A 19,641-nucleotide genomic window follows, 5' to 3' on the forward strand; every position below is an offset into this window, starting at 1 on the left:
GCATTATCCGTCTGCTTGAGAAGCAGCTCTTGAATATGAGGGTCCTGCACCCAGCCCATCGATGGTCCAGCGTCGTCTGCTCCGCCGGCATCACCATCATGCCTGCATCTTCTACATGATGACTGTGTATAGCATCACCGTCGTGATCATCTCCTGGGGATTCTTCATCTTCTCGCCCCCCCCCCCCGAGCCGCGGTGGTTGTCTTGCTGCCCTTCCTCATTCTTGCCCGGCCCCCATGGACGACTTCGTAGTCATCTTCATCACCTTGCCACCGATAGCCATCCATGAAACCACGCAAGAGCAGGTGGTCCCGCACCTGCCCGGAATCCGGGTCCGCAATAAGGCTATTCAGCTTGCATCTTCGACACGGACATCTTATCTCGTCTCCTTCTTTTGAAGCATCTCGGCCTTCACGGACCTCAAAAACCTATTCACGATGCCTTCGGTCATCGTGCGGACCATGGTCGCCTGCGGGGTAGAGCAAAACGATATTTTAGAACCAAGAAAAAATTTGGCATGACTTTCCCTAAAAATAGGACCAAAAAGAATGCTTAATGCCAAAATTCTCGCCGAAACGGAAATGAATCAACATTCCGGCAAAATATTGGCAACTATCGCATTTCAAATAAAGGTACACCTCCAAACACAAACACATATGCAACACCACAAACATATGCAACACCACGAACATACATAGATCTAGCTAGGCCATAAAAAGTGCATGTGCACATTGTTGTAGGGAGAACAACATAAATATAGCTTCCCCCCTTACTTACCTAGCAAAACAAGGTAACTTAACCACCTAATTTGAATGAATCTATGGTGGAACTGAGGTGAAAAAGAGGAGGCACCCGAGACAAGGAGGAGGCGGTGGAGAGAATGAAGTGGGGAGAAAGTGAGTGTGGGAGGAGAGGCTGTCCAAAATATCTTGTTGCTGCCCACTAACTAATGGCGCACCAGCAACAAATGCGCCATTAGTAATCCAGGTTACTAATGGCGCACCCCCTGGTGGTGCGCCATTAGTAGTTTTGCAAAAAAAAACACTAATGGCGCACTCTGCCACGGTGCGCCATTACTAGTTTGAACTAGTAATGGCGCACCGCGTGCGAGTGCGCCATTAGTACTTTTGCATAAAAAGGAATAAAAACAATAATAAAAAAATTAACATTAGTGGCGCACCTACTGGCTGGTGCGCCATTACTAGTTACAACTAGTAATGGCGCACCACCAGTGGATGCGCCATTAGTATGTTTGGACAGGCGCACTAGTTCAAAAAAAAAATTTGGTACTAATGGCGCACCATGGGCAGGGTGCGCCATTAGTAGTTTCAACACTAATGGCGCATCAGAAGGTGGTGTGCCATTAGAATATACTAATGGCGCACCGCATGTTTGGTGCGCCATTAGTGTCAATTCCATCTATAGCCCTTTTCCTAGTAGTGATGAAGAATGGTGTGTATCTCGTTGATCTGTTGGGTGTGGTATTGATGCTCCATAACACAGATGGTAATTCTTCTACCCAACAACCCGGTGTTCTCTGCAAAGGAACCATAAGCCGGGGCTTGATGCCTCTCAAAATCTCTTGATTAGCCCTTTCTGCTTGACCATTGGACTGTGGGTGTGCCACTGATGAAACGTCAAACCGGATGTACTCCCGTTCGCAGAACTCCTTCATGGCACCCTTGGACAAATTGGTACCATTATCTGTGATGATACTGTGTGGAAAACCAAACCGGAAAATCACTTTTTTGATAAACTGAACCGCCGTGGCCGCATCACACTTGCTAACCGGTTCTGCCTCCACCCACTTTGTGAACTTGTCAACCGCCACCAGGAGGTGGGTCTTCTTATCTTTGGACCTTTTGAAAGGCCCAACCATATCCAGCCCCCAAGTCGCAAACGGCCAAGTAATTGGAATCATTCTCAATTCTTGAGCCGGCACATGAGCACGTCTTGAAAACTTTTGGCAGCCGTCACATCTTCTGACCAGATCTTCTGCATCAGCATGAGCAGTTAACCAATAGAAGCCATGGTGAAACGCTTTAGCTACCAAAGATTTTGAACCGGCGTGGTGACCACAATCTCCTTCGTGGATCTCACGCAAAATTTCACAGCCTTCTTCAGGAGACACACAGCATTGAAACGCCCCTGATATACTGCAATGATGCAACTCGCCATTGACAATAGTCATGGACTTGGACCGCCGGACTATCTGTCGGGCCAGAATCTCATCCTCTGGTAACTCGCCCCGGTTCATGTACGCCAGGTAAGGAAGCGTCCAATCCGGAATGACATGAAGAGCTGCCACCAATTGAGCCTCCGGATCAGGAATAGCCAAATCCGCTTCACCAGGGAGCTTGACCAATGGGTTGTGCAGCACATCCAGAAAAACGTTGGGCGGGACCGGTTTGCGCTAAGAGCCCAGCCGGCTTAAAGCATCCGCCGCTTCATTCTTCCATCGGTCCACGTGGTCCACCTGATAGCCTTTAAAGTGACCTGCAACAATATCCACCTCACGGCGATATGCTGCCATGAGTGGGTCCTTGGAGTCCCAAGTGCCAAACACTTGTTGAGCCATAACGTCCGAGTCACCGAAGCACTTAACTCAACTTAGATTCATCTCCTTAGCCATCCGGAGACCAAGGAGCAAGGCTTCATACTCAGCTGCATTGTTAGTACAAGGGAACATTAAGCAGAGAACGTAACAAAACTTATCACCTCGTGGGGAAGTTAATACGACTCCAGCCCCCGAGCCTTCCAATTGCCTGGATCCGTCAAAATGGATGGTCCAATATGTGTGATCCAGCTTTTCTTCAGGTGCTTGCAGTTCCGTCCAATCATTGATGAAATCAACAAGCGCTTGAGACCTAACCGCCGTCCGAGGCACATACTTCAATCCGTGCGGCCCAAGCTCTATAGCCCACTTGGCAATTCGGCCAGTCGCTTCCCGGTTCTGGATGATAGCCCCCAAAGGAGCAGAACTGACCACCGTAATTGGGTGCCCTTGGAAATATTTCTTAAGCTTCGGGCTTGCCATAAAAACTCCGTACACCAGCTTCTGCCAATGCGGATACCTTTGATTGGACTCAATGAGTACCTCGCTGATATAATAGACTAGACGTTGAACCGGATGCTCCTTACCTACCTCCTTTCGCTCCACCACAATAGCCACGCTGACCGCACGAGCATTAGCAGCAACATATAGCAGTAACGGCTCCTTGTCAATGGGAGCGGTGAGCACAGGCGGATCGGCCAATTGACGCTTTAAGTCCTCAAATGCGTCATGAGCAGTAGAACTCCAGACGAACTGATCCGTCTTCTTCAACATCTGATACAAAGGGACTGCCTTCTCACCAAGGCGGCTGATAAACCGGCTTAACGCGGCAATCCGGCCTGCCAGGCGTTGAACATCATTGATACACTTCGGTTTAGCCAGGGAGGTGATGGCTGTGATCTTCTCCGGATTAGCCTCAATTCCCCTGTTGGACACCAGAAAACCCAATAACTTGCCCGCCGGTACACCAAAGACACACTTGTCTGGATTAAGCATCATCTTGTATGTCCTTAGGTTATCAAAGGTTTCCTTCAAATCGTTAACCAGAGTCTCCTTCTCCCTGGACTTAACCACGATATCATCCACGTAAGCATGCACATTACGGCCAATCTGCATGTAAAGACAATTTTGTACACACCGTTGATAAGTTGCCTGGGCACTTTTGAGCCCAAAGGGCATAGACACATAGCAGAAGGCTCCAAAGGGAGTTATAAATGCCATCTTCTCCTGGTCCTTAACTGCCATTTTGATCTGATGATAGCCAGAATATGCATCCAAAAAACTTAAATGCTCACAACCCGCCGTAGCATCAATGGTTTGATCAATACGGGGGAGGGAAAAAGGGTCTGCTGGACAAGCCTTATTAAGATCTGTGTAATCCACACACATGCGCCAGGTGCCGTTTTTCTTAAGGACTAGCACCGGATTGTCAAGCTACTCAGGGTGAAAAACTTCAACAATAAAACCAGCTGCTAAGAGGCTGGCTACCTCTTCTCCAATCGCCTTGCGTCTTTCTTCATTAAACCGGTGGAGGAACTGTTTCACCGGTTTGTATTTAGGATTCACATTAAGGGTGTGCTCAGCGAGTTGCCTCGGTACACCTGGCATGTTAGAGGGCTTCCACGCAAAAATGTCCCGATTCTCACGGATGAACTCGATGAGCGTGCTTTCCTATTTCGGATCCAAGTTGGCACTGATGCTGAACTTCTTGGACAAATCGCCAGGCACGAAGTCAACAAGCTTAGTTTCTGCTGCCGATTTGAACTTCAGGGCCGGATCATGCTCCGTAGTTGGCTTTTTTAATGGAGTCATGTCTGCCGGATCAACATTGTCCTTATAATACTTCAGCTCCTCGGTGGCACAAACCGACTCTGCGTAAGCGGCATCTCCTTCCTCGCACTCCAAAGCGATTTTACGGCTTCCGTGAACCGTTATTGTCCCCTTGTAACCCGGCTTCTTGAGCTTCAAACACACATAATAGGGTCGTGCCATAAACTTGGCGTAGGCCGGTCGCCCAAACAGGGCGTGATATGGACTTTGGATTTTCACCACTTCAAACATCAATGTCTCCGACCTGGAATCATGATCATCTCCAAAGGCCACTTCCAGAGCTATCTTACCAAAAGGATATGCTGACTTGCCAGGTACTACACCGTGGAACACCGTATTAGACGGTTTGAGATTTTTATCTGTTAGTCCCATACGACGGAAGGTCTCATAGTATAAGATATTAATGCTGCTCCCTCCATCCATGAGCACCTTGGTGAACTTGTAACCTCCCACCTGAGGCGCCACCACCAGAGCCAACTGACCCAGATTATCATCCTGAAGAGGGTGATCCTCTATGCTCCATATGATTGGCTGTTCAGACCAGCGTAGATAACGGGGCACGTCCGGTTCAACAGAGTTGACTGCCCGCCTCTGAACCTTCCGGTCTCGCTTGTCCAAGCTAGTGGTGAAGACATGGTACTGCCCACTATTCAACTTCTTTGGGTTGCTCTGGTAACCTGACTGTTGCTGCTGCTGGTTATAACCACCCTGGTTGTTCTGATTATTTTGATTATTATGTCCGCCCGGATTACCATTAAATCCTGAACCAGAATTTCCTCCATCGTAACCCGGCCCGGATCCTGAGCCACCGCCAGAGCCGTGATCATACCAGAAAGCATTAGAATTCTTGAACTCCTGCATAATAAAGCAATCCTTCCAAAGGTGGTTCGCTGGCACCTCCTTCGTCCCATGTCTTGGACAGGGCTGGCTCAGTAGATAATTTAGGCGATCCGGGTTAGGGTTGGGTGCCCCACTGCGATTTTTCAGTTTACCCTTGCGTCGCTGGCCATTGTCCTGTGCGTTGGTATTAGCCACAAAGTCCATGTTACCATCCGCTTTACGCTTGCCTCCACCACCATTGCCTGCCCAGTGATGCTGCTGACCTTTGGAGTTGTTGTTCCTCTTTCCCTTCCCTGCCTTGTCATCATCAGATTCGGGATCCTTGGTACTATCAGAATCAGCATACTTTACCAGAGCAGCCATGAGGGTCCCCATGTCAGTGCAATGGCGCTTCATCCGTCCCAACATCAGCTTTAGGGGCCCAAACTGGCAGTTTCCTTCTAGGGTTAAGACTGCGGTGTCAGCGTTGATGCGGTCTGATGAATGCAATACTTGTGAGACCCGGCACACCCAATGAGTCGTCGATTCTCCTTCCTCCTGGACACAGGCAGCTAAGTCTACTATCGACATGGGTTGCTTACATGTATCCTTGAAATTATTAATAAACCGGGCTCGTAATTGGGCCCATGAACTGATAGAATTGGCCGGTAAGCTTTTTAACCAAGTGTGGGCCGTTCCTTCAAGCATCATGGTGAAGTATTTCGCACATGCCGCATCATCCACATCCAACATCTCCATGGCCATCTCATAGCTCTCCACCCATGTCTCTGGGGGTTGATCCACCGTGTAATTTGGTACCTTGCTTGGGCCTTTGAAATCCTTGGGTAGGCGCACATTGCATAAAGCGGGGACAAGGCAAGGCACCCCCAAAGAGCTAGAAGTAACACCGGGTTCGACCGAAACAGTTGGATGAACCGGCGTAAGCTGCCGAGCCTGATATTGTGCGGCTAACTCGGCCGCCCTGTGTGCTCGGGCCCGGTCCACCACTTCCTGAGCGTTATCAGCACCACCCGCCGGGTTGTTGCCGTGGGGTGCTCCACGTCGTTCATTACTTAACACTGACGGTTCCTCCATACGCCTGCTATAGCTCCGGCTTGGGTGAGGGGTTGAGTGGATCCGGTCGTGGCTGTACGAGTATGCTTCTTGTTGGTCCAAAGCTGTCCTAAGAAGCTCCTTGACCTGTCGCGTCTCTATCGCCTGCGGTGAGTCACCTTCAATTGGAATGGCCTCCAGCCATGTAGCAGCTGCGACGAGATTGTCCATTGGGTTGGAGTAGTGACTCGGAGGTGTTGAAACAGCCTGAGGTATAACGGTGTTTTGACGAGGCGGATCCATCCGACGAGGCTGAACCGGCACACCGGTCCCAGGAGCTTCCGCCCAGTTTCCCTCCAGCGGATTACTGGTTCCTGCTCCCGGGGTGTTGAAAAGGTCTCTGGCCTCGAAAACCGGAGGCAAATGGGATCGGTATTTCCTCCTCATGACTTCATGCGACGCGTTCTGGTCTAACATGAGCCTGTAAGCTTGTGCGTCTAGAGCGGCCCGCTCTGCGGTCATCCTGGTATCCTCAGCTGCCCGGTCCGCCTTGGCCTGGGTGATCTGTTCCCTTACCTTTGCAATCTCCGCGTTGTGGATCGGCGGACGCCATAAGCACAGCCAATGCATCAAATAGCTCTGATAGAACTTGGACCGGCGGGCGCACAGGGCCTCCTGCCCCGGCAGCCGTCACCGCTGCTGAACCGGAGGCTGTTGCCGCAGTGGTCGAAGAATGAAGTGTTGCTTGTGTGCCGGACATGAATATTCCAACTCGATTGGGCAGATCAGAGGGGTCCGGAATACTGTCGCCGTCGGAACAGCCCCCAATCCAGCCATCTTGTAGCTGATATAGAGATTCGGTTTCTCCGGTTAAATGACGGTCTCGCCGCCAGATCCCGATCCATCCTCATGACCTCCTCCATGGATGACTCCCACGAAGGCATGCTTCATGGCCGGTTTAACCCGGGCATATCACGCATGCTGAGCCGTTTCGACAAGGTCGGTGCAGATATCCGGCTCAGGGCCCGGTTCTCCGATCTTGCCGATGAAAACGTGTATGCCACCAAAGAGGACCCGGTACCCGTACTCAACTGAGCCGGCCTCGGGGCCCCAGCCTGCATCGTCGATCTAGAGCTTGCCGCGACGACTCTTAGTCATCCGGACTACGGCGTAGCCCTCGAGTCCTTCAAAGCAGCCCTCCAAGAACTTGAAACCATCGTGCGATAGCCCCACGGTGGGCACCAACTGTCGTGGTTTTGTCACGGCAGATGTCCTAGAGAAAGGACTTAGTCGTGGAGCCATCGCGACGGGTTAGCTTGAAGGGGTTAAAGCGGACACAGGGACGCAAGAGAGTTTATACTAGTCCGGCCCCTTCGATGAAGGTAAAAGCTTACGTCTAGTTGTGATGGAATTGATGGGGTTTCGATGACCAGGGAGCAAACAAGCTTCGCCTATGTCTCGAGTTGTTATCTCTCCTCCTTGAACCGCCGCCGGGTCGTCCCCTTATATACACGGGTGACGCCCGTCGGTTCACAGAGTCCCAATACCGGCTCATAGATGTGTCCGGTTTGGTCTCTACTTATTCCTAACTTACAATACAAGTTAAATACTAACGCCGGTTTATGGCTACAGGCCTTGAACCGTCTATGGGCCTTGAGCCCTCATCTGCCTTCTTGGGCTTTAACATACTTAACTACTGATGAAGTTAACCCGGCCCAGATAGGCCGGTTTACGCCCAGTAGTGATATCCCCAACACAACCTGCATAAATTTTTCCTACCATGCATTCCTACTACAACAGACTAAGTGCAGATCAAAAAACCATAGGTAATTAAAAGTATGGTCAAATGTGAACTTGCCTGGATACTGATAGTTGAATTCTAGAGATCGATAATACTCGGCTTCTCACTCCGGACAGTCTCGACTCTGTGGCTGTAACACCCTCACTTAGCCATAGGAGTGCGACAATAAAAACATGGGTGCGTCCCGTAGTATCCGAACTAGAGTGCTATAAGCGTCTGATCGGGAAGTACCAATCCTTCACGTAATGCGAAGAAATCTCCAACGATTTGCAACCTCCGAATAGCTGATCGGATCTCGTCGCATCATGACAGTCAGTTTTTGGCTTTCTCTACTGAGGTGCTCCTTTGGCTAAACCAAGGCACAATCGCAGTAGTTCTCCCTTTACTACCTTAGCCGACATAGCGGAACGTAAGGTAGCAAGCACAGGAGCTGGGCAACCCAACTATTGACCGAAGACATGATTCGGAGCCAATGCATATAATACTAAATTCGGGGTGCCGAACTATAATTATAAAAAGTGTTCTGAGTTTTTTTACCATAATGTGGGGTGCTATGAAGCCCCTGGCAAACATCAAGCATACCAAAGTGTATAGGTGCTACCTGATAGGATTATCCACATGGTAGCTAAAAAGAAAAAAAAGAAAGAAAACAGAAAAGGTACGAAGGTAAAAAGCTGGAGTCCTACAGCTCTAGCCGCAAAATGTTCTCATTGTAATTTAATTAGTATGTCAAGGCGCATTGATACAGGTAGTGCGATAAGTAACAGGCTATTTGACACACTGAAACCAAGGGAGAGCTGCGTGTGGGTCCTAAAAAACAGGTAAAGTTATCGTTAACAGAATCACCTAAAAAGTCCCCCATATGTGTGCGTTTCTCGCCATCTTGGTGTGTTTATCCATCAAGAGAACCGATGACCCGATCACCAGATGGTGCCTGTAGGATTGAGACCTGAAAAAGAAAGAAGTAAAAGTGAAACTACGTGTGTATCTGATGTCGGTTGAGCCGTACTACGGACCACAAGCTAGCTATGCTCCCGTCGATGCCCATGGAAGTTTGAGTGCGTAGTTATATACGCGCGGCACGAATGCCACCACTTGATCATAACTGCGACGGAGGCCGAATTGCTAGTCGAGCTCCTCACGAGCCGAGCTCTCCTGCTGTAGAGTAGTTCGGACCCTCTTAACGGTGTCCGCGGGCTCCGCAGTCAAATTAAGGTTCTACTTGAGAAGGCCGCTCCATACTTCTGCTGCTAAGGTAGCTGTGTGCTCTTCTGTACGGAGGGAGCATTACGTATTTCCGTTGACTGTTATGACGCTGCGTGGACCGGGCATCTTGAGCTTGAGATAAACATAGTGTGGTACTGTGTTGAGTCGAGCGAACGCAGTTCGTCCGAGCAGTGCGTGATAGCCGCTGCGGAAAGAAACAATATCGAAGATTAACTCCTCGCTTCGGAAGTTGTCCGGAGATCCGAAGACAACCTCAAGTGTGATTGAACCCGTACAGCGGGCCTCTACACCTGGTATGACTACTTTGAAGGTAGTCCTGGTGGGCTTGCTCCGAGATGGGTTAATGCCCATTTTTCACGTTGTATCCTGATAGAACAGATGGAGGCTGCTACCTCCGTCCATAAGGATGCGAGTCAGGAGGAACCCATCAATTATTGGGTCTAGGACCAGTGCGGTTGAGCCACTATGATAGATACTGGTCGGATGATCCCGGCGATCAAAAGTGGTCGGGCATGACGACCATGGATTAAATTTTGGGGCGACTGGCTCTATCGCGTAGACGTCCCTAAGCGCATGCTTGCGCTCCCTCTTGGGGATGTGGGTAGCGTATATCATGTTCACCGTTTTGACCTGAGGGGGAAACTTCTTCTGTCCCCCTGTGTTCGGTTGCCGGGTCTCTTTGTCATCGTCCTTGCTTTGCGATCCCTTTTCTCTATTTTCGATGTTTAATTTGCCGGCCTGTTTAAAAACCCAGCAATCTCTATTTGTATGATTGGATGGTTTTTCTGGGGTGCCATGAATCTGGCATGGACGATCAAGTATGCGGTCCAAGCTAGATGGGCCTGAATTGGTCTTTTGGAACGGCTTCTTCCGCTGACCGGACTTAGAGCCCCTGAATCCGGCGTTGACTGCCTTGTCCTCGGTGTTATCACTGTTGTTTTGACGCTTGTATCTGTTGTGTCGAGACTTGTTTTTTCTAGTTTTAGCTTCAGGGCTGCCAGTGTCGCTTGGATTGTTTTTGCTACGGGCCAACCAAGTGTCCTCGCCCGCACAAAAGCGGGTCATGAGTGTCGTGAGGGCTGCCATGGATTTTGGCTTTTCTTGGCCGAGGTGGCGAGCGAGCCATTCGTCGCGGATGCTGTGTTTGAAGGCTGCTAGGGCTTCGGCATCTGGATAATCGATGATTTGGTTCTTTTTAGTTAAGAACCTAGTCCAGAATTTCCTAGCGGACTCTCCGGGCTGTTGAACTATATGACTTAAGTCATCAGCGTCCGGAGGTCTAACGTATGTGCCTTGGAAGTTATCGAGGAAGGCCTCTTCCAAGTCCTCCTAACTGCCAAGAAAATTTTTAGGCAGACTGCTGAGCCAGTGCCAAGCTGGCCCCTTGAGTTTAAAGGGAGGTATTTGATGGCATGGAGATCATCGCCGTGGGCCATATGAATGTGGAGAATGAAGTCCTCGATCCACACCGCGGGGTCCGTGGTTCCATCATATGATTCTATATTCAAGGGTTTGAACCCTTCTGGGAATTAATGATCCAGGACCTCATCGGTGAAGCAATGAGGGTGTGCGGCGCCTCTATATCAGGTCGTATCGCGATGTAGCTCTGATGGAGTCCGTCTGCGGTTTTCAACCCGCGCATGACTAAGTTTGTCACGTCCAAATAGGTGGTCGTCGTCGTGTGTCGAGGAACGTCCTCGCGATCTGTAGATTGATCTAGTATGTCATGCTTTATTGTTCAGGTTTTGTCGGAAGTCATAGGTATGACCGTGGGCTAATTTACCTCTACTTATGCTCTGAGGCGGGGCTGGCTGGTGTTTGGCGTGAGTTGTTGTTTTGTCTCGACCACGTGGTGGTCGGTCAGCCGCATTGTACGATGGAGGTATGTATTTCGGCGCCTCCTCGTAAAACTGAGGTAGCAATTTGCCCTTCGGGTAGCTTTTGGTTGGGCGCTTGAGGCCGTATTCTTCGGCTGCTAGGACATCGGTCCATTTATCATTGAGCAGATCTTGCTCAGCTTGAAGCTGCCGCTGCTTCTTTTTCAGGCTCCTTGTAGTGGCGATTAGCTGGTGCTTGAAGCGCTCCTGCTCAAGAGGTTCCTCAGGCACGATGAAATCCTCGGTGCCGAGGCTCACCTCGTCCTCGGAGAGCTGAAGGTAATTATCATCCACCGAATCTTCGTGTGTGGCCTGTTTACCAGGGCTAACCTGCCCGCCTTCCCGTTCATCTTGTTCATTAGCTGTATCGACGGGGTCTTCGTTGTCTTCGGCACCTTCTAGAGTGGTATCTTCTCTTGTGCCGGTATTGCCGTCTTCACTGCAGCGTGACTTAGAGCGGCGCCGCTAACGCCGGCGTTTGGATTGTATTTCAGAAGGTTTATCCTCAGCTGGATCTTCCTTGTCATCACCGCTGTTTTCTTTTGGTGCATCCACCATGTATACATCATACGAGGAAGAGGCCGTCCAGCGTTTGGTGAACGGTGGGTTCTGGACCTCTTCTTCTCCGGCATCGTCGTCCATACCGTTGATGTCCTTGGAGTCGTAATGAAGTTCGTCGGTCAAATCCTCACCCGTGGCTATGAAGTGGGTGGTGGGTGGGAAGCAAAATTCTCCGCCGTCAGCCCCTAGTTCGAGCCGGGTATAGTTCGGCTGTGAGTCCTCCGCGAAGGAGAAGTTTTTTAATGAGTTTAGCACATCGCCCAAAGGCGAGTGCTGGAAGATGTCTGCAGTGCTGAATTCAAAGATCGACAAACGATCAAGCTCGGCGTCCGTGAGCTCACGTGGTTCGGAACTTACGACCGGAGACGAGTTCGGAGTTCTGCTGACAAAAACGTCGTGAGAGGTTAAGTCTATGTGCGGCTCCAATGCCGTGGAATTCGTGGCCTCCGTGGTGGGGTTGATCCTCCCGTCCTTGGGTGACACAGCTTTCTCTGAATCTAGGCCAGAGCGGTTACAGGAGCAATCTCCTGGATGCGGCCACATGACAGATTTAGGTCATGATCATTGGGGTGACTGGGAGCGGCTACCGCGGTCTCGAATCCGGCGAAGATCAATTCTCCACGCATGTCCACAACGTAGTTCAAGCTCCGAAATCTGACATGATGGCCAGGGGCGTAGCTTTCGATCTGCCCCAGATGGCCAAACGAGTTGGCCCGCAGTGCGAAGCCGCCGAACACGAAGATTTGTCCGGGGAGGAAAGTTTCTCCTTGGACAGCATCATTATTGACGATCGAAGGGGCCATGAAACCTTTTGGCGACAGCATAGTGGAACTCTCAATGAAACACCAATGTCGATGTCAAAACCGGCGGATCTCGTGTAGGGGGTCACGAACTGTGCGTCTAAGGTCGATGGTAACAGGAGAAAAGGGACACCATGTTTACCCAGGTTCGGGCCCTCTCTATGTAGGTAATACCCTACGTCCTGCTTGATTGATATTGATGAATATGAGTATTACAAGAGTTGATCTATATCGAGATCATAATGGCTAAACCATAGAGGTCTAGCTTGTATGGCTATGATAATTAATCTCTCCTATCCGAACTAAGTCCTCCAGTTTATATAGACACCGGAAGGATCTAGGGTTACACAAGGTCGGTTACAAAGAAGGGAATCTACATATTCGGTCTCCAAGCTTGCCTTCCATGCCAAGGAGAGTCCTAGCGAATAAGGGTACAGTCTTTGGTCTTCGCATATTCACAGCTCATCAGTCTGGCCCATTGCTAACAGGTCGGACGCCCGAGGACCCCTTAGTCCAGGACCCCCACCACCCACAACTCTTTGTGTTCTACTCGTGCATATCATCTACGCATAGACCTGGCTCGGATGCCACTTTGGGGGAAAGTAGCATGCAATTTCAAAAAACTTCCTACGATCACACAAGATCTATCTAGGAGATGCATAGCAATGAGAAGGGAGAGCATCTTCATACCCTTGATGATCACAAAGTGGAAGCGTTTATCAATGTGGTTGATGTAGTTGTACACCTTCACGACCCGTCCCAATCAAGTACCAAATGTACGACACCTCCGAGTTTAGCACACATTCAGCTTGATGATGTCCTCGCCTTCTTTATCCAGCAAGACAGGCGAAGTAGTAGGTGAGTTTTGGCAGCACGATGGCCTGGTGATGGTGTTGGTGAGGAACAATATCCACAGGGCTTCGCCAAGCACAACAGAAACCATGAAAGAGGATAAACTAGAGGGGACGGGGTTGCCGACACATGGCTTGGTGAATCTTGATGTGTCTTAGGTGCTAGCCCTATCCCTCTATTTATATGTTTAGCCCTGGGGTCGAAACTTGGAGTAAAAGCCTCCTCAAAGTCTCTTTTGCCCGGAAGGCAAGAGTCCTTCTCGGACTCGAGGGCTAGACGCTAGGGTTCCCGGCATCTACCCCCTAGACGCCAGGGTTCCTAGCGTCTAGCTTCTGGTCTCCTCAAAACTCCCTTTTGCACTTTCCAAAAGCCTCGTGGGCTTTCCCCTTTGGCCTAAATAAAGTGTTCTCGTACCCAAACATTTCGGGAAACATCTGGAACCCCTTCCGGTGAATTCTGGAACCCTTCCAAAGACCAAACACTATTATCCCATATATCAATCTTTACCTCCCGGACCATTCCGGAGCTGCTCGTCATGTCCGCAATCATATACGGGACTCCGAACAACATTCGATCACCTACATACATAACTCATATAATACTATATCATCAACGAACATTAAGCTTGCGGACCCTATGGGTTCGAGAACTATGTAGACATGACCGAGACACCTCTATGGTCAATAACCAATAACGGAACTTGGATGCCCATATTGGCTCCTACATATTCTACGAAGATATGAGTTGAACCTTATGACCAGATACATTATTCCCTTTTGTCCTTGGTATGTTACTTGCCCGAGATTCGATCATCGGTATATTCATACCTAGTTCAATCTCATTACCGACAAGTCTCTTTACTCATTCCGTAATACATCATCCCGCAACTAACTCATTAGTTACATTGCTTGCAAGGCTTCTTATGATGTGTATTACCGAGTGGGCCCAGAGATACCTCTCCGATACTCGAAGTGACAAATCCTAATCTCGATCTATGACAGCCCAACAAACACCTTCGAAGATACATGTAGAGCATCTTTATAATCACCCAGTTACGTTGTGATGTCTGATAGCACATAAGGCATTCCTCCGGTATCCGGAAGTTGCATAATCTCATAGTCGAAGGAATATGTATTTGACATGAAGAAAGCAATAGCAATAGGAATATGTATGTAACGGATGGGTCTTTCCCATCACATCATTCTCGTAATGATGTGATCTAGTTCATCAAATGACAACAATGTCATTGGTTAGGAAACTTAAGCATCTTTGATTAACGAGCTAGTCTAGTAGAGGCTTACTAGGGACACGGTGTTTTGTCTATGTACCCACACATGTATCAAGTTTTTGGTTAATACAATTCTAGCATGAATAATAAACATTTATCATAATATATAAGGAAATATGAAGTAACAACTTTATTATTGCCTCTAGGGCATATTTCCTTCAAGTAGAGGGTGGACTGGCAATTGAGACAAAAAAGGTCACACACCAGTTGCGAGTCGAGGGTGAACTGGCAACTGGGACAAAAGGATGGGCCCCCATTGCGAGTCAAGGGTGGACTTGCAAATGAGACAAAAAAGGTCGTGCCCAAGTTGTGAGTCGAGGCTGGACTTGAAACTGGGACAAAAACAGTTGGGCTCCAGTTGCGAGTCGAAGGTGGACTTGCTACTGGGACAAAAAAAGAGTTGGGCTCCAGTTGCAAGTAGGGGTGGACTTGCAACTAAGATACAAAAGGCGGTCCAGTTGCATGTGAGAGGTGGAGTTGCATCCAGGGCAAGAAAAGGTTACTGGATGAAAATCACAAAATCCGTAGATGAAAATAGGGAAAAAGAAAAAGATAGATCCGAATTCACTCATCACATCATCATTGACTGACATCTTCTTTGTTGTGAGGACAAAGATCAGACCCCCTAGACAACTCCCTCCTTCCTGCTCGTGTCGGCTGTACTAAAGACAAAGGGGAATGAGAGATAGACAGTGAAGAATAAAACCGAGGAGGCAATGACCCGCTCGTATCTTCAACTTATAAAACATAGGCCAGAAAAGGACCACTCAAATTGCACACAAAAATGGCTAAACAAAACACACATGCGCGAACAAAGTGAGAAGCGAAGACCAAACATACGACGAGACATGGACGCGTGTGACAAAACAACCAGCACTTAAGATCTACACAACATTTAAAGCAAATAGGTCGAGCGGTCAATAACTTAGATGAGACATTGCCAAATCATTTTAAAACAAGTTCATAAATATAAAACAGACAAGTAAAGAAAAGAAAAGGTAAAAATATAAATTAAGAAATAAAAAAGTAAAAATAAAGAAAGAAAGAAAAGGAAATGTAAAGGAAAAGGAGAAAATTGAAAATAATGATTTTAAAAAAGAATAAAAGAAAAGGGAAAATAAAAAAAACAAGAGAAAAGACACATTCAACAGTGGTAGGAAACTAGAGGAAAAGACACATTCAACAGTGGTAGGAAACAAGAGGAACAGACACATGCGAAATAGGCAGAAAACACAAAACACAACTGACCGTTTCTCCACCACCAGCCAGTGGCTCACTGCCACACAAACCACTCAAAAAAATGTAACAAAAATTAAAATACGACATGCAGCCCAACGGCTAGTACACGAATCAATCGGGATAAAAAAGAGGCCTATATTCTAGCAACACGAAACAGCCCACAAAAAAGGAAATTGTCAAAGTTACTGCTTGGCCCAAACAAACAAGAAATACGAAAATACAAAAGACACGAATCTTAACATGGTGCATCTAGGGGCTATGGAGTTAGATGTGAGATAAATATTTCACATCTAGATGTGAAATAGCAAAACCGTTTTACATATTGTGTCACTTGATTGAGACTTGGTTAAGTCTCAGTCGATTTAGATTAGCCACACCCGTAGATACACAATAGCACATTAGCAAATAAAATAAAATAAAATAATGGTGAGCTCATTGTTCCTAGTGGGAGAGATCGGTGGGAACGACTACAACTTGTCCCTGTTCCAGGGCAGGCCGGTCCACGAGGGATTCAGATCCTCTGACATTGTGTCGGAGTAATGGGCCATAGGTAGGCTAACCCGAGGTCCAGAACCTTTCAAGACATTGGGGCTGGTTGTGCCCCTCAAGGCGCCAAGATGAAGTGCCGCCTTCTGGAGGCCGGCTGGAGGAATAGCCGACTGCCCATAGACGGCCGAGTCCCAGAGGCGACATCAAGACAAGCCGACTCCTAGTTGGCGGCTTCTAGAGAAGTCGGCCCCTAGTAGTCGGCCCGTGGCGCGAACGAAGCCTGCGCCCTCGTCAAGAAGGACAAGACAGAGAATGGCTATAGTGTAGCCCATCCCCCCCCCCCCATCTAGGGACAGGCGTGGCCACAGTGCACCGTACCGGCGGAGATCTCCGCCGGGCGCGGCACTGTTGCCACGCCATCCCTGACATCACCACAAGCAGGCGATGTCCTGCTCCCATGACGGCCTGTCAGTACGGCCCAAGGACGACAGGCCCCACCAATCAGCGAGAGCCTGGAAGACGGCAAGAGCCCCACCAGTCGGACCCGATGGAGATCGGCCCCCGGCAGTCGGCCCGCCCTTTCCTCGGGACCCACGCGCCATTAACTAGACGAGACACGGAGTGGCTACAGTAATCGCCCACCAGGCAGCGGAACTGTAGCCACGATCCCCTGACCAAGCCTGCATCATTAGATTCACGACTACAACGATCAGTAGCTGACAAGACCCGAGAGCGGCAGGGGCGGCCTGTCGGCACCGTACCCAACCAGTCGGCAGGGCCCACCAGGCGGCGGGCCCCAGCAGTCGGCGGAGAAGCCGGCGACCGAAGAGACTGACGGCCAGGCCCTACGCCCGGCGGGATTACCATTGTACCCCTGGGGGTAGGCCTATCTAAACCCCCCAGGGCACCCATGCAAAGGGTTCCCAACCCGTTAGAACTAGACCAGCCCATAGAGGAAGGAGAGAGCTAGCCTTGCCTTCTCCTACCTCTAGCATACAGCTCAAGGAGCACAATTGTACTCACTTTCGCCTTAGTGATCATGCGGAGACCCCGCAGAGTACGACTAGGGGTGTTATCTCCTAGGAGAGCTCCGAACGTGGGTAAAGTACGCCAGCGTTCATGTCTACACGTTATCCCGCTTCCGGGCACCGACGACATTCTACTCACTCCCACCATCATAAGCCATCCATTGGCATATGTCGCACCCAACCCCCAACATTTGGCGCCCTCCGTGGGGAGAGGTGCACCGTCATCCGGAGACCTGTTCTGGACGGGAACCCTTTTCCTCTTTGGTGAGCGTAGCCAGCCCGACACACCAGACGGAGTCTGTGCCAACGCGCCGCGTGGCTCGGAGATCGCCTGCGCGAAAGCTGCATCGCCGACCTTGTTGGCGAGGTTCGCCTCTCCGACGAGCCGGCATCCAATGCAGGCAATGAGGCCCTGAGAGCCGCCTGGTCAGCCTCCACGATCAGCTCTAGCCAGCGAGCCCGCTGCGTACTTGGAATACGTTGGCTCCACCGACCCGATCCTTGTCGATTCCGACACTGCGTTGCTTGACGCATTCCCCACCAACGTGGTGGTCTACGACGAGCCGCCTCCTTGCATGGAGAGCGGCGAAAGCGCCGTCACAGAAGTGCTTGTCACCGGCCACAACGAGCACTCCGGCGGAGGTGCTCACGATCTGCTCAACGCGGCACTACAAGACCTAACGGCGCCCATCATAGAAGACGCCGACACCGATATGCTGGAAGCATACCGCCTCCAGCTCGTCGAGGGCGCCAAGAAGCTGGCTAGCATGAGATGCATGTCGGAAGCCTACCAGCGCGAGATGGACTGCGCTGTGGGCGGCACGCCGGCTCCCGCTGGGCCTAGCCGCCTTGGCACGGTACAACAGCGCGGCGTGGCCATAGCCAACCTGTTCGGGGAAGATCGCCCCGTCTACACCACGCCCGCAGAAAATATCCGAGCTGCCCAGGCGGCAGCAGAAGTGCTAGACAAGTTCGAGGGCGAAGAACGTTGCCAGATGGCGGAGTGCGTCCAGCGGCTCCTCGACGCGGCTGCTGAGCAGCACGAGGCCGGTTGCTGCACTGAGGCGCCCCACGGGTAAAATGACGATCCGCCTCGCCGCCGAGAGCAAGGCGCGACATATCGGACGCCGACTGGTGGCGTCCGTGAAAGAAGAGACAAGGAGTCGGCTGCCAGCCGCAGCCGGACTCGCATCACCATCGAGCGCGACCAAGACGGCCGCCCGAGAGCAGTGGAACGACGGGATGACTGTGCGCCTCCTCCCCCTCGCAGGGAAAGGCGCATCTCCCCGCTGCCTGTTGATCACCCAACACTCGACGACCGCCTCGGCCGCCGAGAGGGAGTCGGAGAGAATGATGCCCGCCACCGGATCGATCGTCTCCACCGGTCCCTGGCATTAGAAGAGGAAGATGAGTTGGGTCGACTACTCCACAGCCATCAGCATAGCAAATGGCAACAAGCGCGTTGCTATGAAGTACGTTCCGCTCATGCTCCAGGGCACAACCCGGACACGGCTAAACAGTCTGAAGCCCCGCAGCATCAACTACTGGGTCGACTTCACCGAAGCCTTCATCCGTTACTTCACCAGCACGTACAAGTGGCCGCCCAAACCTCGCCAGCTCTCCTTGTGCGTGCAAGGCTCCAACGAGTCGACTCACGACTACCTTACGCGCTGGGCCGAGCTCCGTAATTCTTGTGGAGGCATGCACGAGGTGTGGGCTATCGAGTACTTCACTGCTGGGTGCCGAGAGGGCACCCTCCTCAAGCACCAACTCCTCTGCGACGAGCCAGTGACCCTCGACGAGCTGCTGATCATAGCAGATAAATATGCCATGGTTGACTCCTCCATGAAGGCAGAAATCCAAGTTGATGCATCTGGCAAAGTAGCCCCTCAAGCTCCTCGAACCCCGGGTGGCAACACCAGTCGGCGCCAGCAACGAAGCGACAACAAGTGCAAGGCCATGCAGCCGGCTTCCACAAGCCGGCAGGTGGCGACAGTCAAAGACCAGCAGCCGGAGGGGCAGCCTCCGTCCAAGCGCCAGAAGAGCGGCAAGCCCAATTGGCTGCCGGCTTTCTCATATGAGCAGACTCTTGACGCACCCTGTAAATTCCATAGTGGTGCGAAGCTGTCCAACCATACCACTCGGAAATGCCATTGGCTCACCAGGATCGCCAAGGGAGACGGTCGTCTGCCTCCTCCGCCTGCTGGGCATCCGCCTCCTCCT

The sequence above is a fragment of the Triticum aestivum genome, chromosome 4A (genome assembly GCF_018294505.1).
Source record: "Triticum aestivum cultivar Chinese Spring chromosome 4A, IWGSC CS RefSeq v2.1, whole genome shotgun sequence".
Lineage (NCBI taxonomy): Eukaryota > Viridiplantae > Streptophyta > Magnoliopsida > Poales > Poaceae > Triticum > Triticum aestivum.